At 38.9% G+C, this 25,393-nt stretch overlaps 1 pseudogene; it reads left to right on the top strand.

The window, feature by feature from the left end:
- The first annotated feature begins 1,584 nt into the window (after positions 1-1,584).
- LOC114260606 (ABC transporter B family member 26, chloroplastic-like) lies at positions 1,585-25,212 on the top strand (annotated as a pseudogene).
- The last annotated feature ends 181 nt before the right edge of the window (positions 25,213-25,393 follow it).

Here is a 25,393-nt window from a genome sequence, read left to right as displayed (position 1 = left end):
AAAGGGAATAATATAGTAGGAAATAAATTTTAAAATATAGTAATATAGTAGTAATATAGTAGGAAATAATATAGTAATATAGTATTAATATAGTAATTTTGAAAATACCAAGCTGGCATCTTCAATCCTTTCCTTTATAAAATTCCTTCCCTTTATAATAACCGGTGATTTTGAAAATGCCAAACTGAAATAATGACCCTTGCCCCTTTCTCTTCTCTTCTCATTTTTTTTTTTTTTTGGAACATCAATTTCTTTAAATATTTGGAAGGTTCCTAATTTTTATCATGAATTTTAAAAATTTGAAAGTAATTATATATGGTATGAATAAAATAGTAATATAGTAAGAAACAAATTTTAATTTTTTTAAAGGAAATAAAAATCAATGGGAGATGACTAAATTGGAAAGATATGAAATTTTTTTTTTATCTTTCCTTTTGAAAATTATAAATTATGGAATTATTAATATTTTTAAAACTATTCAGTGTGTTTGTTTTCAATTTTCTGAATTCAGTTTTTTAAAAACTGAGTTTTTTATTTTTCGTGTTTTATTGTTTTTAGTGAATATTTTTTAAATTTTAAGTAATTTTTTAGATGTACTTTACTTAAATTTATCGAAATAGTAAAATATTTGTGAAAAAATATTTTAAAAAATTAATAATATACAAAAATACGAAAACGTACTAAATTTTGTTGTTGTTGTTGTTGTTGTTTTTTTTTTTTGTATCTTTTGGTATTTAGTATATTTTTTAAAGATTTTTTTTTCATAAATATTATACTTTTTAAGTGTGTTTATGTTAGGTGTGTCTAAAAATTAAAAAAAAATTGCCTAAAATATTAAAAAAATTCATTGAAAACATTAAAATACGAAAAATAAAAAAGTAGAATTTTCTGAAAACTATTTTTTGAAAATTGGAACCAAACAAGCAGTTACTTTAATGAATTAGCCAAATTAAATTTTAAATTTTAATTTTAAAGGGAATAATATAGTAGGAATTAAATTTTAAAATATAGTAATATAGTAGTAATATAGTAGGAAATAATATAGTAATATAGTAATCATCTAAATTGAAATTAAAATACATTTTTAATATCATTAAAAATTATTAATTGAGTTTATTATTTATCCTAAATGTTTTTTTAATTCATTTATGAGTACTTGAAAAAGAAAGAAATGTATGTAACCAAAAAAAAAAAAAAAAAAAAAGAAAAATTTTTGGATCCTCTTGTGTTAGCAAAGTACACTCACTCACACACACACACGACGCTGCTACTCTGCTTCTTCTTGATTCTATACGATCAAGAAAAAAAGAAACATTCCCTTGCCTTTTTTATTTTTTGAACAACAATTCCTTCCCTTTATAAACTCAGACCCTCTCCCCAATTCTCTTCATCTTACTCACGTCAATCTTCTTCTTCTCTTCTTCTCTCTCTGTAAAAACCACCAATCCCCCAACTCTTTGCTACCAGTATTCTCTCTCTCAAAAACAAGAATCCCCCAACTCTGATATATATATATATATAATGGACCTGACCAAATATACATATACATTTGCTACCAGTATTCTTGACGAAGTCTGCCGTTCCATGGACGCCGGGAGCGAGAAACAGAGCCGTACTGTCATCGACAAATACGAAGACTTCGCGAGCATCCGCCGAGCATGTTTCCTCGAGCACGAGACTGCTTGTTTCACCACAACGAAGCCAAAGACAGTGAAGACGACTAGTGTTTCGGAGAAGGAGAAACAGCCAGTGAAGACGACTGGGGGCAAGCTCGCCAGCTTTTTAAACTCTATGTTGAGGAATGGAAATTCGAAGAAGATGAAGAAGAACTCAAGCTCATCATCAACTGGAGGTTACGGGGATGCACGTGTGGAGAGAAAACCAAACTCTACTCAAGCATCTATGCATTCATGGGCATCTTCATATTTCTGTATAAAACCTCAATGAATTCGAAATGTAAACTGTTTTTCTTTTCATATTTCCTTCCCTCTGTTTTTTTTATTATCTGTTTTATATTTTTGAATTTGTACATTTTCATGTCTAAAGATGTCTCGATATATGTGAATATGTTTTGATGAATCATTAACCAAGGAAGTGCACCACTGCAAATTGTAGCTAATGGAGAGATTAATTTAATGTCCGAATATTTTCATCCCATCAAGTAACAGAATAGGTCATTTCTGTAATGAGAGAAGTCTTATGTTTTTTTTTTTTTTTTTTTTACTTGAGTACATCTGCAAAATAAAAGGGAACAATGTTTGGATGCTTTAGCTGGCAGAGAACTTTAATTTCCTGCATTAGAGCAATCACTTTTTCCCCCTCATAAGTATCCACAACAACAGCAAATTAACAAATAAATACACCTAAGAATAACTCGGTGCAGAATGGATGCAAATTAATCAACACGAAATCCTTTCTTGTCACTCATTGCGGACATGATGCTGCTTCACAAATTTCAGGTGATAATTATAAGAATGAATTTGTATTGAATGTCAACATCATGTACTTCTGACACAATTATTTCTACAATAAGAGTAGATGTAATTTATCAATTCTAGTCTAGAACTCTCGAGAGTCAACCACTTCATAAAACTTATGTGGTATTTATTTGAAGACACTGTTTTTTTGTTTGTTTGTTTGTTTTTTTTTTTTTGTGACAATTTCCTTCAAAATCTAAACACAAATTTAGTTTCTAATCACCTTTAACCATTGCAACTCTCTCTGCTTTGGAATGGCAAATATGATATTGGTGATTCCCTCTTAAATTTCAAGGATTTATTTCGAATTTTGATAAATTGATTGGAGAGAAACAAACTAACTGGAATTGGAGACTTGTGTAGTTCATTGACTGAATCCGAACAAATTCCATCATAAAGAAACATTAAACTGTTTCCAAGGCTTTGATGTAGATTTTCCATGCAGATTGACAATGTTCTTATTAGCTAATTCTCTGACAATGTGTTTCTCTCTTATTTTTTAGTTTCACTGCTCTTTGTATTTAGTTTCATGACAGAGTGATTATTACGTCTGATGTTCTATATCCTTCATGAAAATTGTTGATTACTAGCAATAGTACCTGCTTTTACCTGTTTTTTGCTTCCCAGACAAATGAATTTTAATTGGATGAAAAGGGATTCTATATTGACCCTAGAGGATACGAGAAGATTAGCCATGTCAGGCTTCTATTCGTTTGTTATTCAAATCAAATGTCCTTGTCCTCTTGAAAAAACAGACAGCATTAGTTTTATTCTAATCATCCGAAGTTTCAATGCAAGAGGATTATCCTTAAAAAGTTTTTTTCTTTTCTCTTTCTTCAAAGCTTCCATAAAACAGTAACAGGCACTATCTTCATACCCTTTGGGGCAGAATGCTTTGATTCGTGAAACCAACAACAAACCGTAGCAAATTGAAAAACCTTATCCATCATAAACCAGGGTAGCAAAATGCTTCCCTGCTAATTGCTATGGATGGGAGATGGTTCGTTCCTGTTGTAATGAGATCCCACAGCCTGGAACTCTAGGCTATTTAGATGCAGGTATCTTCCTGTTGGCTTCATGATTTTATAGTTCTTTCTGTCAGCATATGATCTGAACTTGCATTCATAGATTTTATTGATTAATCCACTATTTGTTGCTGTCGGTACTTTTTTAGTGTACAACATAACGTCTTCCCTTTTACATTGTTCTGTGCTATTGTTGTCATGTTTGGCAAAACAACTTGATGTCAGCCGGTGCTTCCTCCAATGTTTTGCAGCTCAAGCGTCTAAGGGAAACTTTGTCTGCAGCTCTCATTTTCCAGGTCTGTTGTTTAATTCAGAGACTACGTATATGAGCTTCTATGCAAATTCTTAAGGCACGCTATATTCCTTTGCTGTATTTTTGATCACTTGGCAGGGCCCCTTATGGTGGTGCTCTCTTTTATGTAGGATCTATCATTTTTTGATAAAGAAGCAGTTGGTGATTTGACTAGCAGGCTTGGAACAGATTGTCAAAGACTGTCTCATGTTATTGAAAATGATATACATTTGATATTACGCAGTTCTCTTTGGGTTGCTACTCTTATTGTAACTCTTTCTTTTCCTAGACTGCCATTCACTTTCAAGCTTGGCTCTTACTTGAAGTTGAACTATTACTTTCAGGGCATAGGTGCATTGATCAATTTACTGACTTTATCTTGGCCTCTTGCATTTTCAACCTTGGTGATATGTTCTGTCTTATCCACAATCTTCCTATTTTACGGCCAGTAAGCATTTTTATCTTTGCCCACATTGATACACATTAGATTGGTCTTCCCAATCTTCACTTCATATTAGTGTAGTACACACATGATCACAGAAACCAATCATTTATAGTGTGCAAATGGTTTGCCCTGTTTGCAACTTAATTTGCTTGTTTTTTTTGTTAAGTTGCTCTATTTTTATTTAGCATTCACTTTAAGTTGCACTTTCGTTAAGTTGACCATTTTTTTTTTTGAAAAGTAAGAATCAAAATCTTATGTAGTCCTCATCATGCCGAAATGTTTGGGTGCTCTAGACATCCACTGTGTGTAAAGGCAGAGATATATTTAGCTTATTTAATAACTTTCAATACAAATTCTGGCTAAACCACGGCTAGGGTCATTCTTCTGTATATTGCACCAAAGAATATAGGTCCTTTCTATTGCACCAAAGAATATAGGTCCTTTCTTCTTGTTCAGATTGGATTGCTTCTTTAAATGAAGTAGGTAGCTTCCTTGTTATACTTGAAGTAAGTTGTATCATTTTGCTTTTCATGCCTTTCACTTACCAAGTTTTCTTCCAATTTTTGATATTTCTATAAAGAGTAAGGGCACAAAGTGAAATACATATATCACAATGTCAAAGTTCTTTGTAAATCAAATCCAATGGTGAAATGAAAGACTTAACTGGTGTGACTGCCAGTTGAAGGGATATTAACAGTGGCCAAAAATCATAATGATCATGAACATGCATGCTTATAAATGAAGGGTTTTGTTAGCGTGTGCCATTAAGGCACATGTTAAGAATGCTTGAAAGGATTATACATTCTTTCTTACTCGCACTTTCATGCAGAATGTATAATCATTTTAAGCTTCTTAACGGCACACACTAACAATTGCTTTAAAATATTTGACTATCTATTCATAAGGGTGCCTTTAACAGTTTATGGTTTTTGGAAAGTGTTACAGAAACCTTTCGTTATCTGATAGGTTCCAAAAGAAAGCAGCTAAATTTACCCAAGAGTACAGTGCCTCTGCAAACGAGGTAATAGCAGAAATTTGATCTATATTGTTTCCTAAAATTCTATATCTTATTTTTATTCATTCTATGTATCTGTGGTATGATGGTCCTTTTTTTTGTTTTTTTCCCTGTCAAACTTTAGGCTGCTCAAGAGACCTTTTCTTTAATTAGAACTGTTCGAGTTTATGGAACGGAAGAAGAAGAACTTGGAAGGCAATAATTCTAACTGGAATTCTTCCGCTAAGTTTACAATGACACCCAAATCTCATATGAATGTATATTAATTAGCAATCATAGGAGGCTTACAGGACATATCCTATATTATATTGTAGGTACAAGCAATGGCTGGACAAGTTAGTTTATATAGTCATTCGAGAAAGTGTTGCTTATGGATCTTGGTATCTGAGTTTCAACACTCTGTATCGTTCAACACAGGTTTGGCTCTTCTCAACAATTTTAAGGCTGAACTAAATCATAAGTAAATCACTTACTTGATCAGATGCTGCAAATTGTATACTGTAGTTCATGTGAAATGTAACCTTATTGATTGTAGTTTAACGTCCACTTTATTTCTCTAACTAAATTTGTAGGTTTTTGCTGTCCTGTTAGGAGGAATGTCGATTCTGACTGGTCATGTATCAGCTGAGCAACTTATGAAGTATGTATTATACTGTGAGTGGTTAATTTATGCAGCCTGGAGGTTGGAAGACAAATTATCATCATTGCTTCAGGCTATTGGAGCAAGTGAAAAGGTTTTCCAGCTAATGGTTCTCATGCCCAGTGACCAATTCTTATCAAAAGGAAAGACCTTTTTCTAGTATTTCTTAAAATAGAGATTCACTAGAACAATATTTTGTAGTTGTGTAAAGATATGTACACTGTTTTTCTGAGGAACAAATAAATTTTTTACATGATTGTTGTCAACTGTGCATCTTTCTGTGCACGGGAATGAAGTTGCAGAGGCTTGTGGGGAAAATTGAATTTGTAAATGTATCCTTTTACTATCCTTCAAGGTCAATGGTACTTCTCATCCTTGAACTGTGTATTATGGAGGCTATGATGATATTCATTTTGTTTTCTCTAGGTGGTAAAAGTGCTTGACTATCTCAACTGTTCATATTGATAAATAGTTTCGAAGGTTGCTTTTCATAGAAGTATGTGATGTTTGTTATGTGGATTCTGTAGATAACCAGAGCAGCTCCAGTTAGAAACTTGCTCAATTTGCTTTCTTCTATTCATGAGTATACCTGTTTGATATTCTTCTTGATTAGTTTTGTAGGTTTTACATCCATTGCATTCAATGTAACACAGGAATGAAAACAACGTGTATCTTAGATTTCTGAGAAATACAATATTCTTTCAGATAAGGATTCACTAGCAATTAAACCTATACTAATTATACTACTTTGCATTAATTCGTTTAACACATCTCAGCTGTAATAACATGTTTTATTATTCAATAAACTTCTAATATTTAGAAAAAGTTTTTCCTGTTAATTTGTCTTTGTTAGGCTCCGTATGAATGTGCCTTGTCACATCAGCCAAACCTTTCCATTTGACAAGATATTTTTATTGAGGTAACACATGACTCTTAATATACTCAGGACCTTTATCATATGAATATGTCACGAAATAAATTTTGAAGACTTATAGCACCTTCATAGGATTTTCTTAATCACTCCCATTAAGGTTCCTGCTGATAGTAACTATTCCTTGTGTTTGTTAATAATGTTAATAACTATACCTATAATTTAATACCTATATTGATCTGTAATTGATCTGTAGATAGCCTAGCAGATAGTTGTTGCACAGCTAGACACCTTCTTTACACCTTCTTTTCCTTTTGCTTTAATTTGTATATTTCCTTTGTTCATCATTTTGTCTTGTAAAACATCTCCTATATAATGGAGGTTCCATTTGGTTGCAATACACATACAAAACACAGAGCTAATATTTGCTCTCTCAATCTCTCTCAATTTCTTATATGGTATCAGAGCACAGGTTTTCTGCCTAGCCTCTTCTTCCAACATATTTTTCTGCAGATTGCATTTCATCTATATCCTTTTTTTTTCGTCCATCTCTGAAATACAGTTTTCACCACACCAGAGCCTTCGTCTCCTCCGGACGATTCCAACGCCACCAATTTCAGTCCAATCTGACGTTACACGCGCTCTCACGCGCCACTTCTGTGAACGGCGCGTCGCCTGCCTCCGCCTTCCGCCTCACACGCGCTCCACGCGTCCTCCACACTGTCCCGTGCTAACGTGCACCGCGCACTACCTTGCTAACGTGCGCCGCGTGTTTCTGACGTCAGCACACGTCAGCCTCTCTGCTACCGTGCACTGCCTGGCCTGTCGTGCTAACGTGCACCGCGCACTACCTTGCTAACGTGCGCCGCGTGTTTCTGACGTCAGCACACGTCAGCCTCTCTGCTACCGTGCACTGCTTGGCCTGTTTTGCTAACGTGCGCCGCGCCTTTCTTGCTAACGTGCGCCGCGCCCTTTGCCTCTCATTTCTGTGCCTCTGTGGTCATATTTTGGGTCGTTTTACTCCTTTTCCCACTAATTTCGGCCTTCTGAATTCACTGGTAACCTTGGTTTTTTCAGATTCTACCTCCATTGTGCTATTTTTCCCTCATGGATCGCCCGGATTCCTCTAATCACCCTATTTCCGTTATTCTTGACGGGACTAATTATGTCCTTTGGGCACAAGCCATGTCTGGCTTTCTCAAAGGCAAGAAACTTTGGCGTATCATTACTGGGGATGTGTGCAAACCAGTCCCAGCAACCACGGAATCCGCTGCCACGGACTCCGCTGCCAAATATATCGACCGACTAGAAGATTGGGATAATAAAAACTATCAGATCATCACCTGGCTTCGCAATACTTCTATTACATCCATCAGCCTTCAGTTTGGTAGGTTCCAACTTGAGTCTGCTTCCTCTCCAGCCAAGGCCATCTGGGATTTTTCGCAAGAACGCTATCAGACTACCGGTCTTGCTCACCAATATCAACTTCTGAGTCATCTTCACCGTATGCGCCAAGAAAACACTCAGACCATTAATGATTTCCTCTCCCAAATGTATTATGTTTGGGATCAACTCGCTCTTTCTGAGCCTCCATGGCCTCATACTGAGGATGCTGCCTTGTTTACTACCTACCGTGACCAACAGCGCTTGGTTCAGTTTCTCATGGCTCTCACTCCTCGTTTTGAGCCCGTCCGCGCATCTCTCCTACATCGCACTCCTTTACCCACTCTTGAGCAAGCCGTTTCTGAACTCCTGTCTGAGGAAACCAGGTTTGGTACTCTCCATCCACACCCTGTGGACTCTGTTCTTGCTACTCCCCAGATTCGGAGTTCTCCTTCACCACAGCGGTCCACTACCTGCAACTATTGTCACAACCGCAATCTTCCATCGACTCATCTTCTGGTTCATTGTCCCGTTCGTCTTTGTCGATTTTGCAACAAGACTGGCCCCGGTCATCTCCAACAAGATTGCTTCTGCAATCCTACCCGTGCCTCTCGCCATGGTCCTTCCACCGGGAATTTTTCCCGCAGCAACTCTTACCGTTCTGGGACTCCATTTAAAAACATGCCTGCTCCACGCACTGCTGCTGCCGCCTCCGAAGATTCACCTTCTTCTGTTCCTGTAGATCCTTCCACTCCGGTCTTCTCTCATACCGATGTTGAAGCCATGTTTCAACATTTTTGGCAGCATTCCGGTACTCCTCCATCTACTGCTTTGTCTACCACCGCAGGTAACACTTCCTGGTACTTTGACTTCGCTTGTTGTAATCATATGACCTTTGATCCTACTATTTTTACTCCTCTCTCTTCGACTCCTCATGTTCCTTCTATCCATACTGCTGATGGGTCTCTTCTGTCTGTAAGTCATGTTGGGTCTGTTTCCACCTCTCACTTATCTTTATCCCATGTATATCTTATGCCTGCTCTCACTTTAAATCTTATCTCCATTAGTCAATTATGTGAGCATGGTCTAACTGTTACCTTTTCCCATACTGGTTGTTTGGTGCAGGACCCTCGGACCAGGCAAACTCTTGGGATAGGCCGTAAGCAAGGACGTCTCTACGAACTTATCCATCTTCATGTTCCGGATTCCTCTCAAATCACTGCTCCTACCACTACTACCACTGCTCCTCCTTTATCTCATTTTCAGCTTTGGCACTATCGTTTGGGCCATCTTTCTGTTGGTCGTTTGAAGTCTTTAATTTCTAGTGGTCATTTGGGTACTGTAAGTTCTGATGCTTTCATTTGTGTGTCCTGTCAACTTGCAAAACAACCTGCTTTGTCATTTAATAAAAGTAATTCTGTTTCTCTTGCGCCCTTTGATCTCATTCATTCTGATATTTGGGGACCCTCTCCTACTCCTACTATGGGAGGCGCACGCTATTTTGTTGTTTTTATAGATGATTTTTCTCGTTTTACATAGTTGTTTCTTATGAAAAATCGCTCTGAACTCAAACAAATTTATTACAATTTTGCTGCAATGGTTAAAACCCAATTTTCTATAACTATCAAGATTTTTCGCTCCGACAATGCCATGGAATATAAAGATTTTGACTTTCTTTCCTTCCTTAGGAGTCATGGTACTCAACCTCATCGTTCCTGTCCAGGTACGTCCCAACAAAATGGCCGTGCTGAACGAAAACATCGGCATCTACTTGACACTACTCGAGCCCTCCTTCTCTCTTCCTCTTGTCCAGAAAATTTTTGGGGTGAAGCCGCTCTCACTGCTGCTTACACTATCAATTGTATCCCTACACCGGTCATTCATAATCACACTCCATATGAGCGTTTACATGGCACCCGTCCCCCTTACGACACCCTTCGGGTTTTTGGCTCTGCCTGTTTTGTTCTTCTCCAACCTCATAAACGTACCAAACTTGAACCTCGTTCTCGCCTTTGTTGCTTCTTGGGGTATGGTATTGAACATAAAGGGTATCGCTGTTGGGATCCTCTCTCCCAGCGTCTCCGTATCTCTCGTCATGTGGTCTTTTGGGAACACACAATGTTTTCCTCCCTTTCTCAATTCCGTTTATCCGTTCCCTCACCCTCTCTGTGTTTTACTAACCCTTCTGCAGATCTGTTTTCTGATGAGCTTCCTCCACTGCCCATGCCTGACTCTCTTGAGACTGCCTTGCCTACTGGTCTTTCTCAAGCACCTGCCAGCTCTGATGGTCCTGCTCTTGCTCCCTCGGACTCCTCACCCCCTGTTGAGTCTCTTCCTCTGGCTCCTCCTCCTCCTGCTCGACCACACCGGGTAATCCAACCCTCTACTCGTCTTCGTGACTTTATTGTTGGCTCTACTGCTTTTTCTACTTATGAACCCACCTCCTATCGGGAGGCTCGCTCTAATCCTCTTTGGCAGCAAGCTATGACTGATGAATTACAGGCTTTAGACAAAACTTACACTTGGGACATTGTTGATCTTCCTCCTGGCAAGACTGCCATTGGCTGTAAATGGGTATACAAAATCAAAACCTGTTCTGATGGCTCTATTGAGCGCTATAAAGCTCGCCTTGTTGCTAAAGGCTTCAATCAAGAATATGGTATTGACTATGAGGAGACCTTTGCTTCTGTTGCTCGTCTCACCTCTGTTCGCAGCCTCATTGCAGTTGCTACTACCCGACACTGGGATCTTTATCAAATGGATGTGAAAAATGCCTTTCTTAATGGTGTTCTTCTTGAGGAGGTCTACATGCAACCTCCCCCTGGGTCTACTTATCCACCTCATAAAGTCTGCAAACTTCAACGTGCTTTATATGGTCTCAAACAAGCTCCCCGCGCTTGGTTTGCCAAGTTCAGCTCTACTATTCATGACTGTGGTTTCACCTCCAGCTCTTATGATACTGCACTTTTTATCCGCAAAACTGCTCAAGGGACCACCTTGCTTCTTCTTTATGTAGATGATATGATTATCACCGGTGATGATGTCAATGGTATTCTTCATCTTAAACAATTTCTTAACCATAATTTCGAGATGAAAGACCTTGGTCCTCTCAGCTATTTCTTGGGTCTTGAAATCTTCCATGATTCCACGGGTTCTTTTCTCTCTCAGGCTAAGTACACATCTGATCTTCTCACCCGTGCTGGTCTTACCGATTGCAAGACTGCCTCAACTCCCCTGGAGCCTCAGAGTCGTCTTACACCTCTTGATGGCACTCTTCTCTCTGATGCTACTCTATATCGTCAGCTGGTTGGCAGTCTTGTCTATCTCACTGTTACTCGTCCTGATATTGCCTATGCCGTCCATATTGTCAGCCAGTTTATGTCAGCTCCTCGTACCACACATTATGCTGCATTAATTCGTATCATTCGCTATCTCAAAGGCACCATGTTTCATGGTCTTCATTATTCCGCCCGCTCCTCTCTTCAGCTTTGTGCTTTCTCTGATGCTGATTGGGCTGGCGATCCTACTGACCGCCGCTCTACTACTGGGTTTTGCTTTTTTCTGGGTGATTCTCTTATTTCTTGGCGCAGTAAGAAACAATCTCTTACTGCTCGTTCTAGTACCGAAGCCGAATACCGTGCCCTTGCTGATACTACTCAGGAGCTTCTCTGGCTTCGTTGGCTTCTTGCTGACATGGGTGTTACTCCCTCTGGCGCTACTGCCCTCTTTTGTGACAATCACAGTGCTCTTCAAATTGCTCACAATGATGTTTTTCATGATCGCACCAAGCACATTGAGATTGACTGCCATTTTATTCGGCAACATGTTACTCATGGTACTGTCCATCTCCATCCGATCTCTTCTGTTGATCAACCTGCTGATATCTTCACCAAAGCTCATTCTCCTGGCCGCTTCATTGACCTTGTCTCCAAACTCAAGTTGGTTGATGTTTGTCCTCCTTGAGTTTGAGGGGGGATGTTAATAATGTTAATAACTATACCTATAATTTAATACCTATATTGATCTGTAATTGATTTGTAGATAGCCTAGCAGATAGTTGTTGCACAGCTAGACACCTTCTTTACACCTTCTTTTCCTTTTGCTTTCATTTGTATATTTCCTTTGTTCATCATTTTGTCTTGTAAAACATCTCCTATATAATGGAGGTTCCATTTGGTTGCAATACACATACAAAACACAGAGCTAATATTTGCTCTCTCAATCTCTCTCAATTTCTTATAGTGTTTATTCTTTTTGATGGAAATAACTCATCCACTAGTCTCTGACATTTCAACAGGTACCTGTTCTAGAGCATCTAAACATTTCTGTATAGACTAATGAAATGGTGGCAATTGTAAGAAATGACATTGCTTATTTAATGTTGTTTCATCATGGAACAAAAATTTGAGTACAAACTGCATTTCCATTTCCTAATCTTGCCAAGGTCGGTCTCAGTGGTAGTGGGAAAAGCACATTAGTGAATCTTTTGCTTCGTCTCTATGAGCCAACCAGCGCAGAGGTAAGCAATGTTTACACATGTATTATGTCATGATCTTGGAATCGAATAAATGATTACATTGAGGAACTACTAATCTATTATTTCATCCATTAGTTTATAAGTTTCTGAAAATCTAAGTGATTCGTGATTAGATCAAGATTAAAATATTCCAAATCCCAAAAATCCAAAACACACAATCTAAATCAACAAGCACTTACGAAAGTGATTTAGATTGTTTGTTTTTCAGATTAAATAATAAATCGACACAAACGATTTTTACGTGGAAAAAACCACAATTGGACACCTCCAACTGTGATTAAAAAACCACGGGCGAAACGCCACAAATCAATCCACTACTGAAGTAAAAAGATTACAAAGATATCATACAAATTACCCAACTCAGTCAATCTGTCTTCGAATCTTCTGTAACTCTTTTTCACGACTTCGTCTCGAAACTGATCAATCTTGAAGTTGATTCCACAACCTCACTCACATATAGAATCAAACACCTTTTGAAACTATACGCTAGAATCTTCGGAATCCACCGAAGAGATCTCTCTCTTGAATTTAAAGAAACCAACTCCTTGATGTATGTATTTTAGATCATGAGTGAAGAACTCTTCTCAAGACATCAAGGAAAACTCACCAAAATCTCTCCACAAGAAGACCTCAGAAAATCTCAAAGTAGATCTAAAAAAAGTAATCCTAAAGTTTGGAGAAACCAACTACTTATAGATTTCCGGATTCGGAAGCTCGCTCGAGCGAAGCTTATCTCGCTCGAGCGAGAAGCTTATCTCGCGTGACTTCCATAAGTACCTTCGCTCGAGCCATAAAGTCTTCGCTCGAGCGAGAAATAAACTCTTTCAGGTTTGTACGCAGATGCTGTTCTTCGCTCGAGCCTCCAATGCTTCGCTCGAGCGCACAATGACCTCTTTCAGGTTTGCATCCAGACGCAGCCCTTCGCTCGAGCGAGGCCTTCTTCGCTCGAGCGAGCAACACAAAACAGCACAGAAATTACAACTCGATTACATAAGTTTGTTCGTGGAATTGACAAGACTTAGGGACCAAACAATCTCCCCCTTTGTCAATACCCGGACAAAACTTCCTAACACAATTTCCTAAACAGACGAACTAGCTAAAACGATTACAACTCAAAGCAAACGAACTAGCTAAAACTATTACAACTCAAGGCAAACCAACTATGCAACCAATCTCAAAACAAACTGGAACGAACATCTTGAACCAATAAACCAAACTTGAGGAAAACCTGTAATCAAAGCTAACTCCATCAAACCTGAAAAGTAACATATCAAAACAAACCATCAAGATATAACACAAAAACATATAGATAAAACATATAGCCCCCAATATCCATATCAATAATAGCCACATCATATAAACATAAACGTCCAAATAGCCATCTGCAAAACAAACATGAGTACCAGTACCCCAAAACTACTCCCCCTTTTTGTCCGGGAGTGACCCAAAAACATCAACAAGCAGATACAGCATAAAAAAAACACTATCCAAAGTAAGAACAAAAACTGTCCAAGAGAAGCATATGCCAAAAGCTAAGAAGGAGAAGATGGTGGCTGCTGCAACTGAAGAAGAGAAATAATCTGAGCAAGCATGGCACTCTGCTCATCAAGGTGGCCATCAACACCATCAAGACGTGTAGCCAAAAGATCAAGGCGACGTGTAACAGACTGCTCAAAGTGCTGTAGCTGGCCACGAAATGAGCGAGGACGGAGCTCAGGAAGATCAGGGGCACCGGCATTGGCGGCCTCAAACTCCTCCTCCTCGGCAAGGGGATCATCATTACCTGCACCAGAACTCCCAACCCCCGACACACTCCCCCTCACATGAGCCTGACTCTGAGAGACTGTCAATTTAGTAATGGGTTTGATAGGGTAAGCAAACTCATCATCATCAAAAGAAAGAACATCAAGGGCCGTGAGAAAACGAGTAAGCAAACACCCATAAGGAAGCCCGAAAGATTTTCTGCCCTCAGAAACCCCAATCATTTTTGAAACAATCATTTCCGGAAGGTCAATAGGTAGTCGGTGATGAATACAATACAGAACATAACCTTGGTCCTGAGTAATATGCGAGGAATGAGTGGTGACATAAAGATTCGCACACACGATGATATTCAAGAGACGGAACCGAGGAAGCAACTCATTTTGCTGAAGGAGATCCCCAGTGATCCAAGTCCGGTCAACACCACATAACTCAGAAGCAACACAATTAAAATCAACACCTGACCGGGTAAGAAACGGAAAATGACAATTACGAACTTCAGGAAGACCAAGTAAAATCCGAAACACATCCCCAGTGATAACAAGTGACTTCTTCCTAACCCAAGTCTCAAAGGATGCCGGAAGTTCTTTGTGAATGGAATGGATATTGCAATAGAATTCCCGGATGAGACTCAAATTTTGTGGCCCGGAGAAATGCAACACTTGATCTCCGCCTAACGAATCAAATAAAGACCGAATGGGAAGAACCTCAAAGGCATTTGGGAGGATATTGCGCTCTAAATGTACGGTACGAGATGCAAAAGACTCCCTAAACAACTTAGATTTTTCTTTAGATGGGAACTTTTCAGTGTTGAAGGAAGAACGAGAAACCGTAGCTTTACGGCGCTTGGATGACTCGGCCATGACTAATACAACCCAAACAGAGCAACATAGACAAGAGCCCAGAATGACAAGGAACAACCAATAAACAACACCAGAAAACCCCCAAAACAAAACACAAAGAGTCAGTCAAAACAAATTAGTCCAACAGGGGTTAGAAAAGCAGTGAAATTCGTAACATTAGCATAAAAGAAATGAAATGAAGAGCAGTGCTAAAGAAACAAACAATCAGCCACAGAGAAAACAAGATATTACAGCCATTATAGAATCGAAACATCAATGTATGAAACAATAGAGAGAAAACAGATTACATAATGGCAATATATGTATATATAAATGAAATCCCCAATGTTAAACTCTGAACAAAACCCCAATGGTAAACCCTAAGCACAATGGAGAGTGTAATGGACAAAATCAAGAACCCTAGATGCAAGAGTGAGGCTCGAAAATTAGAGGAAAGAACCACAACCAACAAAAATAAAACCTAGAGTCTAACACAGCCAAATCTCAACCACATCTCAACCCAAGTAACATAAAAAAGGAAAAGAAAAACGAAGAAAGGGGAAAAAAAACTTACCAGAAATCGGAGAAAGATGATGAAGAACCAAAAAAAATTCCGAAATCAAGAGGGAAAAACGCAGACGATCGTAGCAAAGAGAACCACGAAAAACCCTAGGGGAGAGAGAGAGAGAAAAGACGAAGGAGGGGAAAAGATGAACGGAATAGGCACAGATTCAGAATTTGAATCGCGAAAGGTCGCTCGAGCGAAGACTTTATCGCTCGAGCGAGAGATAAAAATGCCCAGGCGGGCGCTTGAGCGAAGAAAGGGTCGGTCGAGCCAAAAAAGCATGTTCTCAGGTCTAATGTAGTGGCAAGAGCACGCTCGAGCGAGGCAATTGTTGCTCGAGCCAAGAGAGAAAAAAACAAGCCAATTTTTTTTTTTTTTTTTTTTTTTTAAAAACAACACTATACTCAAAATCAAAAGGTGAGTCCTGAAACAAGAATAGATGATCATACTGAGCCAAGTGAATACTAAGATGAAATAATCTGCAATTCATGAATCTTGTGAACTTGCAATTTTAAAAAAAAATGACACTGAAAATCATGAGCAAAGCAGATAAAATATAATCAATGATCATAAGCTACATGAGAATGTACAACCCAAAAACCAATATGAGAGCTCACATAAAAAGTGTGTGTGTGCAATCCATGAGAGGTCACTGGGCTAGAGTTAATCCTAGTAGTGATCGGATGGCTGGACCTCCATCAAGAGTAACTCAACAATACAGTGAAAAGTCAAACCACTAGGAATCACGGGATATTTGTTGAGTAAAGGCGGAGGCTCCCCCTCAGTCAAAGAGTCCCCCCCCTTTTTTTTTTTTTTTTTTTTTTTTGGGCACTCACTACTCTCAAGAGTATGGAAACCAAACCAGAGAAGAATGAAATCATAAAGGATGGCCTGGTTGGTGCCTCTGAGGTAGCCTTTTCCTAATGCCCGGACTTCAAGGAACTGAGGGAGAAACCGTGGAAGTGAAAACAGATGGTAGATGGTTAAGAGACTCAACATCACCCATGATATTCTAGTATCGGTCAATTCCACTATAAAAGTACAAGAAACACTGTTAGTGGTCCATAGAGAACTTTGATCACATGTGCGGAAACCCCTGCAACAATTAATCTCAAGGATGTGTACAGAATGAGATCATGAGGTTAATGAGCATGGGCATTCAAAATGAGCTATGACCAAAGAACAATGAGATCTTGTAAGCAGCATGAGTAGTGTAAAAAAAATTGGATGCAAGTAAACAGATATCAATGATAATGAGATTATCACATCCAAGCATTCATAAGGCACAAACATTTACACCTACTCAAGAAACAAGTAACACTCTAGTGATCGAGCATGACGCCCAAGGTCTTTCTAAGGAACTCAAACCGAAGAAGATTAAGGGGTTTTGTAAAAATATCAGCTTTTTGATGCTCAGTGGGAATGTGCTCAAGAACAACAAGGCCCTCTTCCACTAACTCTCGAATAAAATGATGACGAATGTCAATGTGTTTGGTGCGAGAGTGTTGGACAGGATTTTTTGAAATGTTTATGGCACTTGTGTTATCACAGAAAAGAGTAAGAGTGTTCTGTTCTATCCCATAATCATGAAGCATTTGCTTCATCCACAACATTTGAGCACAACAACTCCCTGCAGCAATGTACTCAGCCTCAGCAGTTGAAAGAGAGATGGCATTTTGCTTTTTACTATGCCAGGAAACCAGATTATTCCCAAGGTAAAAACACCCCCCAGAAGTACTTTTCCTATCATCAGCACACCCTGCCCAGTCGGCATCAGAAAAACCAGTAATCTCAGCTGTAGTATCAGTAGAAAACCAAACCCCATACCCCAAAGTCCCATTAACATATTTAATGATGCGTTTGACAGCAAGTAGATGAGACTCTTTAGGACTAGCTTGGTAACGGGCACAAACACCTACACTGAAAGCAATATCTGGACGACTGGCTGTGAGATACAAAAGACTCCCTATCATACTCCTATAAAGGGTAGGATCAACATCAATACCAGAGGAATCTTTGGAGAGGTGAAGACTGGTGCTCATGGGAGTGCGGGCATGTTTGGCAGACTCAAGACCAAACTTAGACACAAGATTTTTCGCATACTTAGACTGAGACACAAATATACCTGAAGGAGACTGTTTAATTTGAAGACCCAAAAAATAAGACAACTCTCCCATCATGCTCATCTCAAACTCATGTGTCATGCAATCCGAAAAATATTTCACAAGATGTTCCGCAGTGGATCCAAACACAATATCATCAACATAAATCTGAGCAACAAGAATATGAGACTTAGTATGTTTTACAAATAAAGTCTTATCCACACTACCCCTTTGAAAATCATTATCAAGAAGAAATGTAGTGAGTCTATCATACTAAGCACGAGGGGCTTGTTTCAATCCATACAAAGTCTTGTCTAACTTGTAGACATGATTAGGACATTTAGGGTCCTCAAACCCTTTTGGTTGCTCAACATATGCCTCTTCTTTCAAGTACCCATTCAGAAAAGCACTTTTCACATCCATTTGAAACAATTTAAAGCCAAGAAAACATGCAACACCAAGTAAAATACGAATAGATTCGAGACGTGCAACTGGGGCAAACGTCTCATCATAGTCAACACCCTCTACTTGAGTGTAGCCTTGAGCAACCAACCTAGCTTTGTTCCTAACAACTGTACCATTCTCATCAGATTTATTTTTAAAGATCCACTTGGTACCTATCACATTCATGTCTCTAGGTCTGGGAACTAGAGTCCAAACTTTGTTACGTTCAAATTGACCTAATTCTTCATGCATAGCATTGACCCAACTATCATCTAGCAAGGCCTCTTTAATATTCTTAGGTTCAATTAAAGAAACATAACACATATGTGATACCTCATCCCGAATCTGTCTTCGGGTTTTCATTCGATCCGAGATACTTCCAATCACCTGTTGAGCTGGATGATTCAGTTTCACCCTAGCTGATGGTTTAAGCTCAGGACTTGTGCTGACAGGGGCAACTGGAGTGATGTCCCTTGGAGCACTCTTTGGACTTGGCCTTACCTGTGAGGATGGTTCGGTAACCATTTCTTGTGATGGGTTTGCACCTTCTCCTTGATTTTGAGATTCGATATCCAAGATTGGAGACTCATCATTATCATCCTCATTTGTTGCTGGAGGAGGTGCACCTGTGTCATCTATAACCACATTGATAGATTCCATTAAAGATGAAGTTCGCAGGTTATAGACTCTAAAAGCCCTACTAGTGGTTGAATACCCTAGAAAAATACCTTCATCACTTCGGGAGTCAAATTTGCCCAAAGGCTCTCTATCTTTGAAGATGTAACACTTACTCCCAAAAGTTTTGAAGTATTTTACATTAGGTTTCAAGCCCTTCCACAATTCATATGGAGTTTGTAAAGTGCCGGGCCTTAAATACACGCGATTTATGACATAAACAGCAGTATTTATGGCTTCGGCCCAAAATTTTGGAGGAAGTTTCTTACTAAGAAGCATGACCCTAGCCATTTCTTGAACAACCCTGTTCTTCCTCTCAACAACTCCATTTTGTTGTGGAGTAATGGGTGTAGAAAATTCATGCTTAATTCCATGTATATCACAAAAATCCGAAAACGAACTATTTTCAAACTCACGACCATGATCGGTTCGGATTCTTATGATACGATCAATGGAAATACCTTGTTCATTCTAGATTTTAAAGACTAAGGCCTGGAAAGCATCAAACGTATCAGATTTTTCCTTTAAAAAATTTACCCATGAAAATCGAGTAAAATCATCAACAGTTAAAAAAATGTATCTTTTACCTCCGATGCTTTCAGTGCGAGTAGGACCCATTAAATCCATGTGAACCAATTCGAGAGGACGTTTGGTTGTAAAACTGTTCACCTTTTGATGAGGGGCACGGGTTTGCTTTCCAAGTTGACATGGTCCACACACATGGCTCAAATTCTTACCCAGTTTAGGTATTCCCCTCACAAGCTCTTTGTTGGCTATCTTAGTTAGGTCATTGAAATTCATGTGACCTAATCTTTGATGCCACAGGTCAATGTTACTAATGATGGCAGAGTGACAAGTGAGATCATTAGTAGTAACAATCCCATAGCAGTTATCAGATGTGCGAACCCCATGTAAGACAGTATTTCCCTTTTTATCCAAAATTTCACATTTATTTTTTGAAAACAATACTTCATGATGGGAATCACACATTTGACTAATGCTTAAAAGATTTGCTTTAAGACCATCAACTAGTAGAACATTATCTAGCTTGGGAAGACCAGCAACACTTATAGAGCCCTTACCAATGACTCTCGAAGTGCCGCCATCTCCAAAGGTAACAATTCCTCCTTCATATTTTTCAAGGGAGGTGAAGTAGGATTTGTTACCGGACATATGACGAGAACATCCACTATCAAGATACCACATGTGTGAATCACGTGCTTTTAGAGCAGTGCGAACAACTAAACAAGTCAAATCATCTTTTTTCACCCAAATTTTTTTAGTCTTGGTATTCCGCCTAGACATGTAAGGTTGTCTCCTAGCCCAAAAAGTATTTGAATTTCTACTCTTTTGAGACACCTTACCAAACAATTCATAGCAATAAGGACGAATGTGGCCATACCTACCACAGTGATGACAAATAAAAATCGGTTTTACCTCCTTTTTGTTGATCTTACCAGCTTTTGGTGGACGAAGAGAGAGATCAGACTGGTCTACCTTCAATTTTCCTTTTGCTTGAGTCTTCTTGTCATGTGAAGTAGAGGCCTGTCCCTTGTGAGCTGTTGAACCATAGCCTAACCCGCTTTTGTCGCAACCCATTTGTTGAGACCCGAGGATGTCTTCTAAAGATTTGGAACCTTTGTTCCACATGGCAATAGTGGCTCTAGCAAGACGAAGCTCTTCATCTTTTTGACAGACTATCTCTTCCAATCTGGCTTGTGACAGCTCAAGACTTTTAAGCTTTTCTTCATATGTGGAATACACCTTCAGAAGTTCATTCCTTTCAGTTTCACAGGATAGTAATTTTCCACCTAAGTCTTGCCTGTCACTCGAGATCTTGACGATATTCTGCTTTGCTGCTACAAGTTCTCCTTTCAGCCTGACGTTCTCATTCTCACATGTTTTGATCTTGAGAGAGAGTTTGTCGTTGGTTTTGGACAAATTCAGAGATTCCTCGTATAGCTTTTCGTAAGCTTGTTGTAGTTCATCGCCATTGATCTCATCATTGTCATCAGATGTTTCATCATCCTCTTTTTGCTCTTCATTCTCCTTTGCCTCTTCCAATCTAGCCACTAAGACTGAAAAGTTGCTGGATGGTGGTGAATGTGAATTTCCTCCTTCATGGAATTGGCTCAAAATTTCCCATGCCTCTTTAGCCTTTGTGCAACGAACAACCCGTTGCTGTTCTTCAGTAGAAATTGCTCCACGAATAGTGATCAGGGCTCTCTGATTGCTCGGATTGTCAGCCCTGTCTGTATCTTCTTCAATGGCCTGCCAGCCTTCTAGATCAAAAGCTCTCAGAAAAGCTCTCATTCTGATTTTCCAAAACAGGTAGTTACTCCCGTCAAAGGTGGGAGGAAGATGCAAATTCTGACCGCGGGCTAACTCTGCTGGCTTTGGAGGAGGTGGTGTCAAAGTAGACCAAAAAGCCATGAAAGCACTATCCCCGTCTTCTCCAGATTCAGGTTCTTCGGGTTCTTGTTCCGACCCGCTTTCATCATCCCAAGTTACAGTGTAGACTTTCTTTCGATTCTTTTTCGAAGGGCATTCAAGGGCAATGTGACCAAAACCTTGACATTCATAGCACTTGACCCCTTGCCCCTTTACAATCTTCTTTTCAGTTTTTGAAGCAAGTTTTGGTGGAAAAGTTTTGGGTTTGTCATTACTCTTATCTTTTGAAATAGGGGCTCTGAAATTCGGCTTCTTTTTCAAAAATTTTTTAAACTGTTTTGTAAGCATAGCCGTCATCTCAGACTCTAAATCAAATTCAGTCTCCGGAGGTTTTGCAGTCTCATGGGCACTCGTGAAAGCCATATTTTCTTTTTGCTTTTTCTTAGAAATTTGGTGGGCTTCATAAGTCTGCAAATTTCCAACCAATTGATCGAGCTTGAGGGTATCAACATTCTGAGCCTCCTCAATGGCTGTCACCTTTGGTTGGAACCTCTCGGGAAGGGACCTCAAAATTTTTCCAACAACTTTTGCTTCCGGGATTTTTTCACCGAGAGTGAAACAGGAATTCACGATATCACTGAGTTTAGCATAAAATTCATCGAACGTCTCATCGTCGCGCATAAAAAGGGTTTCAAAGGCGGACGTGAGACGTTGAAGTTTTGCCCTTTTAACAGAGGTAGTACCTTCGTGAATCGTTTCAAGAATATCCCACGCCTCTTTTGCTATTTCACACGTGCAAATTCGACGGAATTCTTCAGGTGTGACAGAGCAGAAGAGGGAGTTGAGAGCTTTGCTGTTCCAACTCGAATTCTGGTAATCGGTTGTGTCCCATTTATCAAGGGGTTTAGGAATATCAATCCCATCCATGGTGATTGTAGGTTCACTCCACCCAAAGATTACGGAGTGCCAAACTTTCTCATCGATGGATTTTAAAAATGCTCTCATACGAGCTTTCCAATAAGAATAGTTTGTACCGTCAAGTAATGGGGGTCTATGAGTCGAGTTACCTTCACGAATAGAATCCATGATACTAATCACACAAAATCACACTCCTATAGTTTTGAAAAAACAAAGAGTGACCCGCTCTGATACCAATTGAAAATCTAAGTGATTCGTGATTAGATCAAGATTAAAATATTCCAAATCCCAAAAATCCAAAACACACAATCTAAATCAACAAGCACTTACGAAAGTGATTTAGATTGTTTGTTTTTCAGATTAAATAATAAATCGACACAAACGATTTTTACGTGGAAAAAACCACAATTGGACACCTCCAACTGTGATTAAAAAACCACGGGCGAAACGCCACAAATCAATCCACTACTGAAGTAAAAAGATTACAAAGATATCATACAAATTACCCAACTCAGTCAATCTGTCTTCGAATCTTCTGTAACTCTTTTTCACGACTTCGTCTCGGAACTGATCAATCTTGAAGTTGATTCCACAACCTCACTCACATATAGAATCAAACACCTTTTGAAACTATACGCTAGAATCTTCAGAATCCACCGAAGAGAACTCTCTCTTGAATTTAAAGAAACCAACTCCTTGATGTATGTATTTTAGATCATGAGTGAAGAACTCTTCTCAAGACATCAAGGAAAACTCACCAAAATCTCTCCACAAGAAGACCTCAGAAAATCTCAAAGTAGATCTAAAAAAAGTAATCCTAAAGTTTGGAGAAACCAACTACTTATAGATTTCTGGATTCGGAAGCTCGCTCGAGCGAAGCTTATCTCGCTCGAGCGAGAAGCTTATCTCGCGTGACTTCCATAAGTACCTTCGCTCGAGCCATAAAGTCTTCGCTCGAGCGAGAAATAAACTCTTTCAGGTTTGTACGCAGATGCTATTCTTCGCTCGAGCCTCCAATGCTTCGCTCGAGCGCACAATGACCTCTTTCAGGTTTGCAGCCAGACGCAGCCCTTCGCTCGAGCGAGGCCTTCTTCGCTCGAGCGAGCAACACAAAACAGCACAGAAATTGCAACTCGATTACATAAGTTTGTTCGTGGAATTGACAAGACTTAGGGACCTAACAGTTTCTATATGGTGAAACCACTGAGACTCTCTCTAAGCAAGTTTCAAGCATTTCTGAAACGTGTCCTACGATGTCCCCAGTAAAGTATGTTTGACACCAGATAAAATGTTTAGAACTACATGATACTTTTTTCCCCAGTTAGAACCTAAATTGCCTTGAATTTATACACCAATTCATGATTGTTGGTGCTCAGGTCAAACGATCACCCCCAAAGTTTTGTGCATCTGTTCATGGGTTGCTATTATCTCACAATATGGAACAGGAGTGGTGGGGAATTTTTCCACCCACTTATTGTTATACCAAACTTCGTTTAATTGTTCTCTCATAAGTCTCACAACTATCCTTGCATGAGACATCTTGCATGTCTAAAAAATTGTGACTTTGATGTTTGCTAGCTGGATCTTACATATAGAAGTGCCATTTAATTACAGATTTTGGTTGATGGTTTTCCTCTTAGAAAGTTGCACATTAGGTGGTTGCGGGACAAAATTAGATTTGTTGGACAGGTTAGACTGATATAACTGCAAGAAATGCTTGAAAACTTGCTACAATATTGTTCCGTAAATGTTCTATTTGAACAGGAACCCCATCTTTTTCACATGGATGTGAAATCGAACATTAGTTATGGTTGCTCAAGAGTCAAGAGACATCAAACAGCAAGATGTAGAATGGGCTGCAAACCAAGCCAATGCTCATGAATTTATCTCATCTCTTCCCAATGGTTATGAGACCATCGTTGACGATGGTTTGCTCAGTGGGGGTCAAAAGCAGCGGATTGATATTGCTAGGGCCATTGTTAGAGACCCTGCTATTCTAATTCTTGAAGAAGCCACCAGTGCTCTGGATGCAGAAAATGAATTTTACATTGCAGTAAGCACATTTATCTCTTCCACTATAAAAATATCATCCAGAAAATCAGTAGGCAAAATAAATAAATAAATTTACAAGATTACTGCACTTGTTGATACATCATTTGCCGTATTTTTTAGAGGCTTCTTCATGCTTTCACAAATGAATGTAGAGTAAAAAGAACAGTCATTGTCATGGCACATAGGTGAGTTTTCTTGTGGCACTTGTTTTCCGACTTGATAGTGAGATTCAAGATGTGATTTTGTGACCCACCTTTTGCAGGCTATCTACTATAAAAGCTGCTGACAAAATCATGGTAATGGATGGTGGTCGAGTTATTGAGGTAAGGTCTTTTCCTGTATTTGGATTAACTTCATCTAGAGTTGGAAATGTAAAATGTGTGCACCATATGAAGTTCTGGGCACTTCCCCATAGTAACAGAGAGAACTTTAAACAATGGTAAAGAATTGAACTTGTTATTTTACCAATCCAACTCAAATTCAATTACAACCCTCTCTTTAAGCAGCTGGCTACATGAACCCTCATTTATGTCGTTATAATCTATTTGAGACCAGATATAATATCAAAGATTGGGCAATATTGCCATTTCAAAGCATCAACTTTTATACATCAATATGTATGGTCTTGGATTATTAATAATGATTTTTCTTTAGAAGATACACAATGATGCTGCTTCATCATTCTTGGAACGGGAAAAAGAAAATATTCAGACCAACATTTATTTGAAAATTTGTTATCAAGAAGTGCTTTGTGGGACATCGGTGGTTGAAACTTGAATGAAGTTTTCTGAAATCAGGATGGTGATTGGTGAGTTGATAGCAAAGGGCATATTACACAGGCCATCCAAAAATTGATCACCGAGTCACAAAATCTCAGAAGATGTATTACCATTCTTAATATGAATTTAAACTTGGAATGCCAATGGAATGGAAAATTTCCCAAGGAAAAAAGCAGTGC

This window comes from Camellia sinensis, chromosome 1 (genome assembly GCF_055761805.1).
Source record: "Camellia sinensis isolate YWXY chromosome 1, ASM5576180v1, whole genome shotgun sequence".
NCBI classification, from domain to species: domain Eukaryota; kingdom Viridiplantae; phylum Streptophyta; class Magnoliopsida; order Ericales; family Theaceae; genus Camellia; species Camellia sinensis.
The sequence above is the reverse complement of the archived record's forward strand: the minus strand, read 5'-3'. Positions and strand labels throughout refer to the sequence as shown.